The 13,537-nt window shown below is 38.1% G+C and overlaps 1 protein-coding gene across 1 annotated transcript in view; it reads right to left on the minus strand.

The window, feature by feature from the left end:
• The window catches only part of LMNTD1 (lamin tail domain containing 1), a 442,143-nt gene that overhangs the window by 198,617 nt on the left and 229,989 nt on the right, over positions 1 to 13,537 (minus strand). The window lies entirely within an intron of this gene.

A 13,537-nucleotide genomic window follows, 5' to 3' on the forward strand; every position in this document is an offset into this window, starting at 1 on the left:
TTCCCAGGTTTTCAGGAAGAATTTTGGATGTAGCTCTTAATGAATAAACTATGCACAGTGTTTTGATGCATAGTTACCAAAGGGAAATGTCCACACCACACTGACATTTAAAATCACTGTATCTGTATTGAACTTCTCTTGCCAACACAACATTTGGGCTCTTGGGTGAAGACTGCTCATTGTCCAGTTTGTCATTCATTGATTCCTTTCGCCATGATAGTGGGGCACACTGTCACCTGGAGTAAAAAAGCTACCAACCTCCTTTGCTGCTGGAAGCAGCCTTGTACCTATGTTCTAGTCAGTGAGAATCAACTAGAAGTGATGTGTGGAACTTCCAGGAAATTTTCTTGAAGAAGGTGAGTCAGCTCTCCCTTCTTTTCCTCCATCCTGCCTCCCGGAATGTGGATGTGATGGCTGATGCTACAACAACCCAACTGGACCATGAGGCCATGCACTGAGGACAACAGGGTAGCTGAACAGAAGGAATCCAAAACTGTGTAACCCTGAAGCTGCCTCACCAGCCCTGGACTTCTCACTTCCAGACCTTTTCATGTGGGAGAAAAATAAAGTCTCAGCTAATTTTAACCACAAGGCTTTCGTTTTGATTTGTTTCACTATTATTGTTATTGTTCTGTTTGTTACATGCAAACAATCAGGCCTTTTAGATCTGGTCAGAGACAATAAACATTGGCTGAAAAATATATTCCATTTGTCAACATCTGTGCCAGTCCATGTGCAGGTGAGAAGAGAACTACAGACTTGCAGAAGATGCTTATCTGAGATTGTACACAGGTTAAGAAAAAATAGAAGCCCAGTAAAGGAACAAAGGCACACAGTCATGTGATCAATATATGGATCATGTGACTCAATGTATGGCTATGACCCATAATTAATATAGTACAATATAAACAGTACACAGAATTTCTTTGGAGACTTGGGACAAAAGAATTAAATAAAATGAGAAGAAAAGACATCTAGAGATATTGTTGATGGCTCTGGAGCATGATGAGAGGAAAAATTTATGCAATTCTCGGGGCTTGAGAATGAGTCAAAGTATTTTGGCAGCCAAGCACTAAAGTCAGTAATCTATAGCAAGTGACAGCCTCTAGACCAAAATTGTCTCTAGAATGAATCCACTCTGAATTTAATAAGGAAAACATTCCTATCCATACTAAGAATTGTTAATTTAACAGCAGCCTTTTTTATTTTGTTTGTTTCACCGGTTATGGATCAACACATGCCACTATTCTAAGACACTGTTGGTTGCCCCTTTCGTAACAGCAAATGCAAATCCAACATAATCAACGCTAAAAATCCCATCAGTCTGGCTGACCTGGATTGTCTGTTAGAAGCTGACTGATGGGTCTCACGTTGTGCTCTGCGTAACAGCCAGAGCATGCTAAAACACTCGCCTCTGCTTTGTGGCTGACCTACCTCTTCGATAGATTGATTTTTAATTGTGCAACATGTCTTATATATGCAGCCCCTTGGTATTTTCTAGTTATATTCCAAAGCTAGAAAGAACCTTCAGCATTCATCTTGTGCAGCAACCTGGCTTAGGTAGATGCCAAATTGAAAATAGCTAGGTCTGGTGATTATCCAGAAAGCTTTAAGACAAAATTCCCCATTACAGACCCCATAACTAACTCAGAAGTCCAGTCGACTATTTTATCACAAAGTTTGCAGTAAATTCTTCCTTACACAAAATGAAAAACATGCAATACACGTTTTAGTGTACTCCTTTTCCCTTGTTTGGTCCTCTGTGGACACAAGGAATAGCTGATCTGAATCTTTAAGGAAAGCTCTTCTTATTCTTGAAAACAAACAAAGTCATCCTTGACTTTCTTTAAGCTAAACAGTTTCAAATCTCTCAATTTATTTCGTATAATATTTGCATATTTATGATTCTTTCCTCTGCATCTGTTCCAGTTTCTCCGCATTATTTTAAAGGTCTGATGATCCAAGCTGGACACTTTGATCTGATAACATCTAATATGAAGTATGGAGGAAAGATCAATTTCCATATATGACCCATAAACTTGTATATATCTTGGTATCATTTCTCATCCCTAGCACACACATGTGGACACTCACACATACACAATACACACACATGCACACACACACACCATATGGTTGATGATGGAGTCAAATTCCTTTTCTATTATACCTCTATCTAGATGATGGTCCCTGACCCATATCTGTGTATCTTAGACCTCCATCAGGGATCTAAGAATACAACTAGACCTCATCCCCTTTAACCTCCATTCTGTTTTTATATATGACTATTTGTGTCTGTTGTAACAAGAAGGTTGTGAGCAGTAGCTGTGGTTTAGAAGTATTCATACCCAGTATGGAAATTATTTTCAGGGTAAGATAGGAAACACAATGCAAAACTGGCTCCAGTGAAAGTCTGATAAATTACAGTGGAGATCTACATGATGATTGCCAGTATACTTGTGCCAGGGACCTTGCAACAGGTGCATGAAGTATATATTTTACTCCATGTTACAGATGAGGAAAGTGAGTCACAAAGAAGTTAAATAACGTCCTTGAACTAACCACGACTACAAAAGACAGGATTTTAACCCATGACTGTCTGACTCCTGGACTTGTGCTCTTAACAATTTCATTAAAGTACCTACAAATATGGATGTGTCTAAAGAAAAGAGAATTTGGGTGAGATTTCTCATACTAAAGAAACTGAGAAAAGCTAGAAGATCCACCAGAACCAAGCAATGGTAATTGTTTAGTCAATACAAAGAGTTTCTGTAGAGTGCCTACCCTTAGCTTAAAATGGTTTTAGTATTAATTCCAGAAGGATGATGTTCAGAGGCCACTTGATTATTATTTCATTGGTGATAGCAACTGTTTTCTTTTTTTTTGAATTTTATTTTATTTATTTTTTATACAGAAGGTGCTTATTAGTCATCCATTTTATCCACATCAGTGTATACATGTCAATCCCAATCGCCCAATTCATCACACCCTCACCCCCACCCCCTGCCGCTTCCCCGCCTTGGGGTCCATACGTTTGTTCTCTACATCTGTGTCTCAATTTCTGCTCTGCAAACCGGTTCATCTGTACCATTTTTCTAGGTTCCACATATATGCATTAATATATGATATTTGTTTTTCTCTTTCTGACTTACTTTCCTCTGTATGACAGTCTCTAGATCCATCCACATCTCAACAAATGACCCAATTTCATTCCTTTTTATGGCTGAGTAACATTCCATTGTATATATGTATCACATCTTCTTTATCCATTCATCTGTTGATGGGCATTTAGGTTGCTTCCATGACCTGGCTATTGTAAATAGTGCTGCAGTGAACACTGGGGTGCATGTGTCTTTTTGAATTATGGTTTTCTCTGGGTGTATGCACAGTAGTGGGATTGCTGGGTCATATGGTAATTCTATTTTTAGTTCTTTAAGGAACCTCCATACTGTTCTCCACAGTGGCTGTATCAATTTACATTCCCACCAACAGTGCAAGAGGGTTCCCTTTTCTCCACACCCTCTCCAGCATTTGTTGTTTGAGATTTTCTGATGATGCCTGTTCTAACGAGTGTGAGGTGATACCTCATTGTAGTTTTGATTTGCATTTCTCTAATAATTAGTGATGTTGAGCAGCTCTTCATGTGCTTCTCGGCCATCTGTATGCCTTCGTCGGAGAAATGTCTGTTTAGGTCTTCTGCCCATTTTTGAATTGGGTTGATTGTTTTTTTAATATTGAGCTGCATGAGCTGTTTATATATTTTGGAGATTAATCCTTTGTCTTATGATTCATTTGCAAATATTTTCTCCCATTCTGAGGGTTGTCTTTTTGTCTTGTTTATGGTTTCCTTTGCTGTGCAAAAGCTTTTAAATTTCATTAGGTCTCATTTGTTTATTTTTGTTTTTATTTCCATTACTCTAGGAGGTGGATCAAAAAAGATCTTGCTGTGATTTATGTCAAAGAGTGTTCTTCCTATGTTTTCCTCTAAGAGTTTTACAGTGCTCGGTCTTACATTTAGGTCTCTAATCTATTTTGAGTTTATTTTTGTATATGGTGTTAGGGAGTGTTTTAATTTCATTCTTTTACATGGAGCTGTCCAGTTTTCCCAGCACCACTTATTGAAGAGACTGTCTTTTCTCCACTGTATATCTTCACCTCCTTTGTCATAGATTAGTTGACCATAGGTGTGTGGGTTTATCTCTGGGCTTTCTATCCTGTTCCATTGATCTATATTTCTGTTTTTGTGCCAGTACCATATTGTCTTGATCACTGTAGCTTTGTAGTATAGTCTGAAGTCAGGGAATCTGATTCCTCCAGCTCCATTTTTTCCCTCAAGACTGCTTTGGCTATTTGGGGTCTTTTGTGTCTCCATACAAATTTTAAGATTTTTTGTTCTAGTTCTGTAAAAAATGCCACTGGTAATTTGATAGGGATTGCATTGACTCTGTAGATTGCTTTGGGTAGTATAGTCATTTTCACAACAAGATAGCAACTGTTTTTTTGACATGAGTTTTGAAGTGGTTTTGTTACTGCTTATGGATGTGCACTTAGAAATAACCTGGAGTCTGGGCAAGAGTAGGTAATTAGCACTATATAATAACAAGTGGAAAGTGCAGTTGCAAGCACTAGTTTAAAAAAAAAGTCAATGAAAATGAATTTTCTTTATATACATATACAAGGCCTATTTGAGATTTTTTTTTTTTAATGTTCCCCAGATGGTTTGGCAAAGGAGAAATATATAAAAGAAAAGATGGGAACAAGTGAGGTTAGATGTTAACAGTAAGTTAGGGCTGTCAGATTTGCCAAAAAAACACAAGATGCCCAGTTAAATTTGAATTTCAGAGAGACAACAAATAATTTTTTAGTATAAGTATGTCCCAAATACTGCATGCATACTCATACTTAAAAATTATTCATGATTTATCTGAAACTCAAGTTTAACTTGGAATCCTGCATTTTACCTGGCAACTCTACAGTGGATAAATTCAGATAGGGGTATATGAGTGTTCATTGTTCTTTACTCAACTTTTCCATGAGTTTGAAATTTAAAAAAATATTAAGTGCTTTCTATATATTTATTTATTTAACTATACTGTCAGTTTTCTTCATATTATTTTAAAACGTTGTTGTGTAGAAAGGGAGAATGATTTACATTGTATAACTGTATTTACTGCCTAAAGACTTCAGAATAGGAGTAGGAGGAATGAAACTGGCAAAAGGCACTCAGCTATACAGCAAATGGTCCGAACTGGGAAGGCTCTTTGTCCCCAGGGGCTCAAGATTCTCATTCCTTGTCCCGAAACACCAGGCAGCTTGGGGGCACCAACTGGGAAAATGCCACCATACCCCTCCCAGACTAAGAGACACCCAAGTGGCCTGGCTTGGGGATACCGCTTCACTCCTTCAGGCAGCACCGGCGGGGACAACTGAGAACTTATCAGCACAAGATAAACCAAGCAGACTAAAATAAGGGTCCGAAAATTAAACTGCCATTGTAATCACAACACGTAAAAGTAGACCAAGTGCTAAATCTAAATCTGCTAAAACAAAATATTTAAATAGGAATCCAGAGTCTCCTAACATAAGAGACAGGACACAAAGAACTAAGAAAATCAGAACTTGAATGAGGAAAGACAGTTGATGGACACCAACCCCGACAGGAGTCAGATGTTGGAATTATGTGATAAGGCTTTAAAGCAGCCATTAAAAAATGCTTCAACAATCGAGTACAAATTCTCTTGAAACAAATGAAAAAAATAGAAAATCTCAGCAAAGAGATAACATCAATTCTCTTCAGGAGTGTATTACTACATTGAATAGTATTTATTATCCAGTGGATAATGTAGATTTCTCCAAAGCAAAGTCTTTGAAGTAAATGTAATAACAGTAAATACAGTCAAAGAAATGTGATAGAGACAGCTTAATCAAGTACAATCAATGTCCAAAATGAAAGAAATGATGTTTGAAAGGTCAAGAAAGGAATACAAGCTATCTGAGCTTGTTTGGAATTCCTATTCTCAGAGTACCAGTGTTAACAGAGGAATAACTTCAAAGTTATACTAATCTAAGCAATTGGATTCCTACTTGCCTTAAGGCCATTGCCAAGAATTTAGCAAGAAGATCAAATGTCAGAAGTCTGTAACAAACAAAAGGAGCTGGCTTATCCAGCTATTGCTCTACAATGGGAACTGAAGCATTGCCGAGATGAGCAGAAGGTTCCCCGAGCTATTTTGTGCAGGCTTATGCCTAGCGGAAGTGAAGTGTTATAATGGCAACATAGATGTAGTCTCTAGGTCCCCACCTGGTAAGAAGACACATGCTAAGAACAGTTGAACCAAACTGCAATTAACCAACAGAAGCATTTGGTCATTACAGGTACGATTAAAACAGATAATTTCCACTTCGGAAGTTTTCCTAGCCCTACTAGGTGTTACAATAGCAATAATTCTAGCACACGTTTATTGTGTACTTACTATGTACCGGACACTGTGATAAGCATTTTATTTGTGTTATCTCATTTAATGCATATAGCAACTCTCATGGTAATTATTATTATCCCCATTTTATATATGAGGCCACACATCTTGCTTAAGAAAACTGCAACTCCTTGTTGAATCCAACTCCCTGCTTACTCTCTAACTGCATCCCTTCAGTTGAACATTATTCCATTTTAAATTCATGATAGTGAACCTTAAGGAATTTCTTGATGCTGCCAGCATTCATACTACACTTCCTTAGGTCACTAACTTTTACACTCGTAGGCAACCATTCACAACTTCGCCTCAAACTTCCTACCCCTCCCCACTGTGCCCACTCACAGCTGATTACTTCTTACTTTACTGAGAAAATACAATCAGAAGAGAAATTCTGAATCTTCACACTCTGCCTTCTCTCTTGTTACTATAGATGAACTATGTGCTCTGTGTTCCTGTCTCAGGGGACCCTTCTCCTTGTGTCTTAGACCCCACCCTCTCCTATCCAGGGGCATCCTTCAGCAATTCTCCCATTTCTCGGCTACATTATTATTTTTGTCTTTTCTACTGAATCATACTTCTTAGCATACAAACATGCTGTTATTCTCCCATCTTCATAAAACAAAATAAATGAACACAAAACAAAATTCCTCTTCCCTCTCCAGCCACTAACCATATACTGTTCTCTTTGTAGCAAAATTCATTTGTCTATACTTGCTTTCTCCAGTTCTTCTCTTTAAAACACACTCTAAACAGGTTTTGTTACCCTAACACCACTGAACATATTCTTGCCAAGGTCAGCAATGACCTCCACATTGCTAAATTCAATGGTCAATTCTTAGTCCCGTTTGCACCTGGCTTTTCAGCAGCATTTGACACAGTGAATCACTCGTCTCCTTGATAAACATTCCTCAGTTGGCTTCCCTTGGTTTTCCTCCTTCCTCCTTGATGCTCCTTCTCCTTTGCTGGTTCCCCATCATCTATCCAACCTCTTAACATTAAAGAGTCCAGGACATATATATACACTACCAAACGTAAGGTAGATAGCTAGTGGGAAGCAGCCGCATAGCACAGGGAGATCAGCTCGGTGCTTTGTGACCGCCTGGAGGGGTGGGATAGGGAGGGTAGGAGGGAGGGAGATGCAAGAGGGAAGAGATATGGGAACATACATATATGTGTAACTGATTCATTTTGTTGTAAAGCAGAAACTAACACACCATTGTAAAGCAATTATACTCCAATAAAGATATTTAAAAAAAAGTCCAAAATTCAGGTCTCAGTCTTCTTTTCTCTATCTTTTTTCACTCCCTCAATGATCTCATCAAGTCCCCTGGTTCTAAATATCTTCTTTCTGCTAATGACTTCCAAATTCTTATCTCTAGGCTATGTCACTCTCCTGAATTCCAGACTCAAATAACCAATTGCCTACTCTCATCCCCCCTTTGATATCTCAGTATGTCCAAAACCAAATTTCTGATCTTCATCCCATATCAGCCATAGTTCTGGCAAGAAACAGGTGGCACACTTAATTTAGGTAATTTGAGGACAGTTTAATAAAGGAGCTATTTACAGGGTGTAGGGAAACCACAAAAGATAGCACAACACTCCAGTGCTAACAAAGGCACTACTGTCCCATCAACCCTGAAGGGTAAAGGAGTAAAGGGAGGAAGCAGTTGTCACCGGGGTGCAGAGGGAGGGACAGAGAGACAGAAAGACGTAGAAGGTCCATTGACAGGAGCTGTGATCCTTGGTGGAGAAGTACAAGAAGTTTAAAGCAACTCCTCCTACCCTTGAATCTCTTAGTGTTCCCAATTAATTGAACATACCTGGAAAGCCAGGGAGCAGAGCTGAGGAGCTCTGTAGAGGTCAGCCTCGTGGGGGCACAGAACAAAATGAAGAAGGGTAGACAGTGAATTTATAAGGAGCAAAGAAAAGATATCCTTCCCACTCCCAAAACAACTGCACCTAGGGTCTCCCCCCTATCAGTTGGTGGAAAAGCCCTCCTGCTTTTTGCTCCAGGAAAAAACAAGGAGTCATCTTTGATTCTCACGTTGAATCTATCAGGAGATCTCACTGGCTCTACCATCCAAATGTATTCAGACTCTGACCACTTTTCACCACTTCCACTGCTACCACCCTTGTTGAGTCAGCATCACGTCTTGCCATTTACATCTAACAGCTCTCTCTACTTCCACCCTTACTCTACATGAAATTTTAAGCACAGTAAACAGAGTAAGTTTTTATGTCTTTCTAGGAATTTATCTATGTCTTCTAAATTGTCTAATTTCTTTAAGGTTGGTAGACATGTTCCCTGTTTTCATTTATGATTCTAGTAATTTCAGTCTTCTTTTTTTTCTTGGTCAATCTAGCAAAAGGTCTGTTAAAATTATTAGTCTTTTTAAAGAATTAGCTTTTGTTTTTATTGATTTTTCTCTAGTGTTTTTCCATTATTTATTTCATTAATTTCCTTTCTCTATTATTTCCTTTGTTCTGCTTGCTTTAGGTTTATTTTGATCTTTTTCCAGTGTGTTAGACGGAAATTCAGGTTACTGATTTGAAATTTCTGTTTTTTTTAATATAGGCATTTACACCTATAATCTCCATCTAAGCACTGTTTTAGCTGCATAAAGTTTTGACATGCTATATCTTCCCTTTCATTCATCCAAAGTATTTCATAATTTCTTCTTGATTTCTTCTTCAAGCCATTATTTGGGAATGTGTTGTTTAATTTCCACGTATTTGAGGATTTCCCAAATTTCTTTCTGTTGTTGATTTCTAATTTCATTCCACTGTGGTCAGAGAATATGTTTTGTGTTCTTTTATTATTTTTATCCTCTAAAATCTACTGAGGTTTGTTTTATGGCCTGGTATATGATATATCCTGGAGAATGTTCCATGTACACTTGAGAAAAATGCATATTCTGCTATTGTTGGGTGAAATGTTCTATTGATGTATGCCAGGTATACTTGGTTTATAATGTTGTTCAAGTCTTCTATTTCCTTGTTGATCTCTTTCCTAGTTGCTCTATCCATTATTGAAAGTGGACTATTGAAATTTCCAACTGTAACTGTTGAATTTCCTATTTCAGTTTTTGCCTCATGTATTTTAGTGCTCTGTTTTTAAGTGCATATATGTTTATAATTGTTGTATCTTCCTGATAGATTGACTTTTATCATTACACACTGTCCCTCTTTATCTCTAGTAACATTTGTTTTTGTTTTGAAGCATATTATGTCTGACACTCTAAATTTCTTGTGATTGATGTTTGAATGATTTTTTTTCAAACTTTTACCTTCAAGCTGTATTATTATTAATTTATTTTTTTGCGGTGTGCGGGCCTCTCACTGTTGTGGCCTCTCCCATTGCGGAGCACAGGCTCTGGACGCGCAGGCTCAGCGGCCATGGCTCACGGGCCCAGCCGCTCCGCGGCATGTGGGATCTTCCCGGACCAGGGCACGAACCCGTGTTCCCTGCATCGGCAGGCGGATTCTCAACCACTGCACCACCAGGGAAGCCCCAAACTGTATTTTTGAATCTAAAGCGTCTCCTATAGATAGAATACAGTTGGATCTAGTTTATTTTTTATCAAATCTGACAATCTCTGTCTTTTGATGGGACTTTTAAATCTATTCCCATTTAATGTAATTATAAATATAGTCGGATTTACATCTGCCACTTAACTTTTTGTTTTCTATATGCATTATGCCTTTTTGTTGTTGTTGTTACTCTTTTTCTCCTTTACTGCTTTCTTTTGTCTTAAGTGAATACTTTCTACAGTATCTTTTTAATTTCTTTAATGATTTTTCTCACCATATTTTTTGAGGTATTTCCTTAGGGGTTGCTCTGGGGCTTACCTTAATTTATTAGAAGTAGTTTCAGATTCATACTAATTTAATCCCGATGAACTATAGAAACATTACTCCTATATAGTTCTATTCCCTTTCTCCCCTTTTTGTGGTATTATTGTTATACTAATTGTATCTATAAATGTTACAAATCCAAAATTACATTGTTATAATTATAACTTTATGTAATTTTATGCCTTTTAAAGAAGCTGAGAGAGAAAAAGAATAGCAAGTGTATACTTCTAGCTTTTCTTATATTAATCTTCTTATTTATTGTCATCAGTTCTCTTCATTTTTTCCTGTAAATTTGAGTTCACATATGGAGTCATTTCCTTAGCCCAATATATCTTTGCTCCTGCTCACATTCCATTTCTCCATGTTATAGGGCCCCAAATACATTCTATACATATCATTTTATACAGTTACTTTTAGAATCAGTTAAGAGAAGAAAGGAGAAAAATATGCATTATTACTGTTTTTTATAATTGTATAACTACCTTTGTCGGTGCTGTTTTTTTCACATGGATTCCAATTAACATCTGGGGTCACTTGCTTTCAGCCTGAAGAAATTCCTTTAGCATCTCTTCTAAAGCCAATCTTCTAGCGGTAAATTCGCTCAGACTTTATCTGGGAATGTCTTTATGTCTTTATTTCACCTTCATTACAACAAAATAATTTTGCTGGATACAGGATTCTTGACATTTTTTTTTCACTGAGTACTTCAAACGTATTATCCCACTGCCTTCTAGCCTCCATTTTTTCTAAGTCAGCTGTTAATCCCATTACAATTCGCTGTAAGTGACAAGTTATTTTTCTCTTGCTGCTTTCAAGATTTTGTCCTTGTCTTTGGATTTCAGACATGTGTTTACTTGTATATATTTTTTTGTGTTTATCTTAACTTGGAAATCCTTAAGCTTCCTGGATGTATTAATTAATGTTTTAAAATAAATTTCATTAATTTTCAGCCATTATTTCTTCAAACATTTTCCTTCTCCTTTCTCTATCTCCTCTCCTACTGGTATTCCCATTACAACTATGTTGGTGCACTTAATGCCGTCCCACATTTCTCTGAGGCCCACAGTTACTCTGGGATGACAGTGGTTTTGGCAGGGCTCTCTTTGACTGTCTCTTTCCTTGACCACACTGAATCATCAAGTGCCACTAATTATAGACTGATTGCTTTCTTGTTTTCAGCAGTGCATTGGTACGTAAATTACTACACAGACTAATTCAATCCAAATTTGGTTCCTTTGAAAGGGATAGTTCCCAAAGTCAGCATGTGAGATTTGTTCTGACCCCAGGAAAGCTCTTCGCAGCTGTCTCTTTTCCCATTTCTCTCTGGAAAGCTACCTGGCCTATTTAGCTTTTACTTTTTAGCTTTTACTTCCAAGGAATCTATCAATCTCCTCCCAATGAACTTTCACCAAAACTTCCACTGCTTTTGAGAGTGAACTTAGGCTTGAACTATTGCAAATGAGGTCTACACTGTCGCAAATGGAATCAGTCCACTGGGGAGGGATTTCAAGCTCTCTGTTTTATGGCCTGTTCCTCCTCTTAGGCAAAAATCTCTGAGTCGTGTCATTGATGCTAGGGATGGGGACAATGGCACCCTTTTCTCTGAGTGACATTCCTCTTTAGAAGCTGCATATTCAGTGGTTGGAAAGTTAGCAGCCCCAGGTCTCCTTGGCTTGCCTCTTTCAGCACAGAATTCCCACCCCACAAGCCAAGGACAGAGCAGTCAGGGCTCTAGTATTCTCAGTGGTGCTGTGGCCACAGTATGGCCTCCATCCCATCAATGATGGTTAGGCAGAAGGAGTCTCCATTTCTCAGCCACACTCACCTGGAACTTAGCTTCAGCAATAGGTAACTCAAGGCAAGATGAGCAGAGCTTATGCATTGCCTCTCCCCACAAGATATCCCTTCCAACTGGGGGCTTGGCAGGGAGAACCCTGTGTTCATGGCTGTACAATTTTGGAGCAGAGTTTTCACCTCACTGAGCTGGAAGAGAGCTCAGGGATCTTGGTTCAAATACTACAATTTCTTGTAGTTTTTACAGAGTTTCAGTAGATCTCTTGAATAAATGTTTCTTTATCTGCTGTATGCTCTCTGGACCACTTCCTGAGACCTTAGATGGTTGATTTAAAAAATAATTTTTACCAGTTTCCATGGGGAGGGGATCTGTGGAGCTTCTCACACTGTCACACCAGAAGTGGAACTCTCTTCCACAGTAAGCTTTTAAAACAGAGGTCAGACCATGCTATTCCTCTGCTCAGAATCCTCCAAGGACTCCCATCCTCCCTTAGGAGAAAAGCCAAAGCCCCTACAATGGCCTATAAGACACTGTGACCTGCCTCCCTCTCCCAAACTCTCTGAACTCATTTTGTACTTCTCTCCCCGCTGCTCACATTCTTCTAGATACTCTGGCCTCCTTGCTGTCCTCAAACACATCAGCAAACTTCTGCTACCAGGCTCTGTACTTGCTTCTCCATCTTCCCAGAACCCTTCCCTTAGATATCCACAAGGCTAACCCTCTCACCTCTTTCAAGCAATTATTCAAATATCACCTTCTCAATGAAAGCCACCCTGACCACACTATTTAATATTATAATCCACTCCCAACCCTCCCAGAATCCCCACCCCCTTATATAAAAAATATGTACAATGTATCACCTTCTAATGTGTTAAACAAATTGTTAATAAATTAAGTTTATTCTATTGTTTTTATTGTCAGCCTCCTTCAGTAGTGTGTAAGCGTCAGGAAGGCAAGGATTTTTCTCTCTTTCATTCACCAATATCTTCCAATCATCTAAAACATCTAGTGCCTATCACTAGCAAGTACTGAATAAATATTTGTTGAACAGGTATTATTTTATGAAATAGTGGAGTCAGGATTTGATCAGGAGATCATGCTTTTCATCATGACCCTATGCTGAGATGACTTTCAGTTATTAAGTCCTATTTAAATTCATGGTCTGAAACAATATTTTACAAATATTTATCAGCACAATGAATTCTTCAGTGTTCATTTTAAAGGTCCTTGGAGAGCTTCAGGTGACTGACGTTATTGGCAGGCATCTTCGCAGAAATACAAACCATAATATTTAGGAAACAAAAAAGGAGAGAAGTTGAGGGCAAACTTTATATTCAACCAACAGAATGATAATCTAGATAACCATGGAAGATGAGACTTTATTCTGATTTTTAATTGGTATTTGAAG

The sequence above is a fragment of the Delphinus delphis genome, chromosome 11, assembly GCF_949987515.2.
Source record: "Delphinus delphis chromosome 11, mDelDel1.2, whole genome shotgun sequence".
NCBI lineage: Eukaryota > Metazoa > Chordata > Mammalia > Artiodactyla > Delphinidae > Delphinus > Delphinus delphis.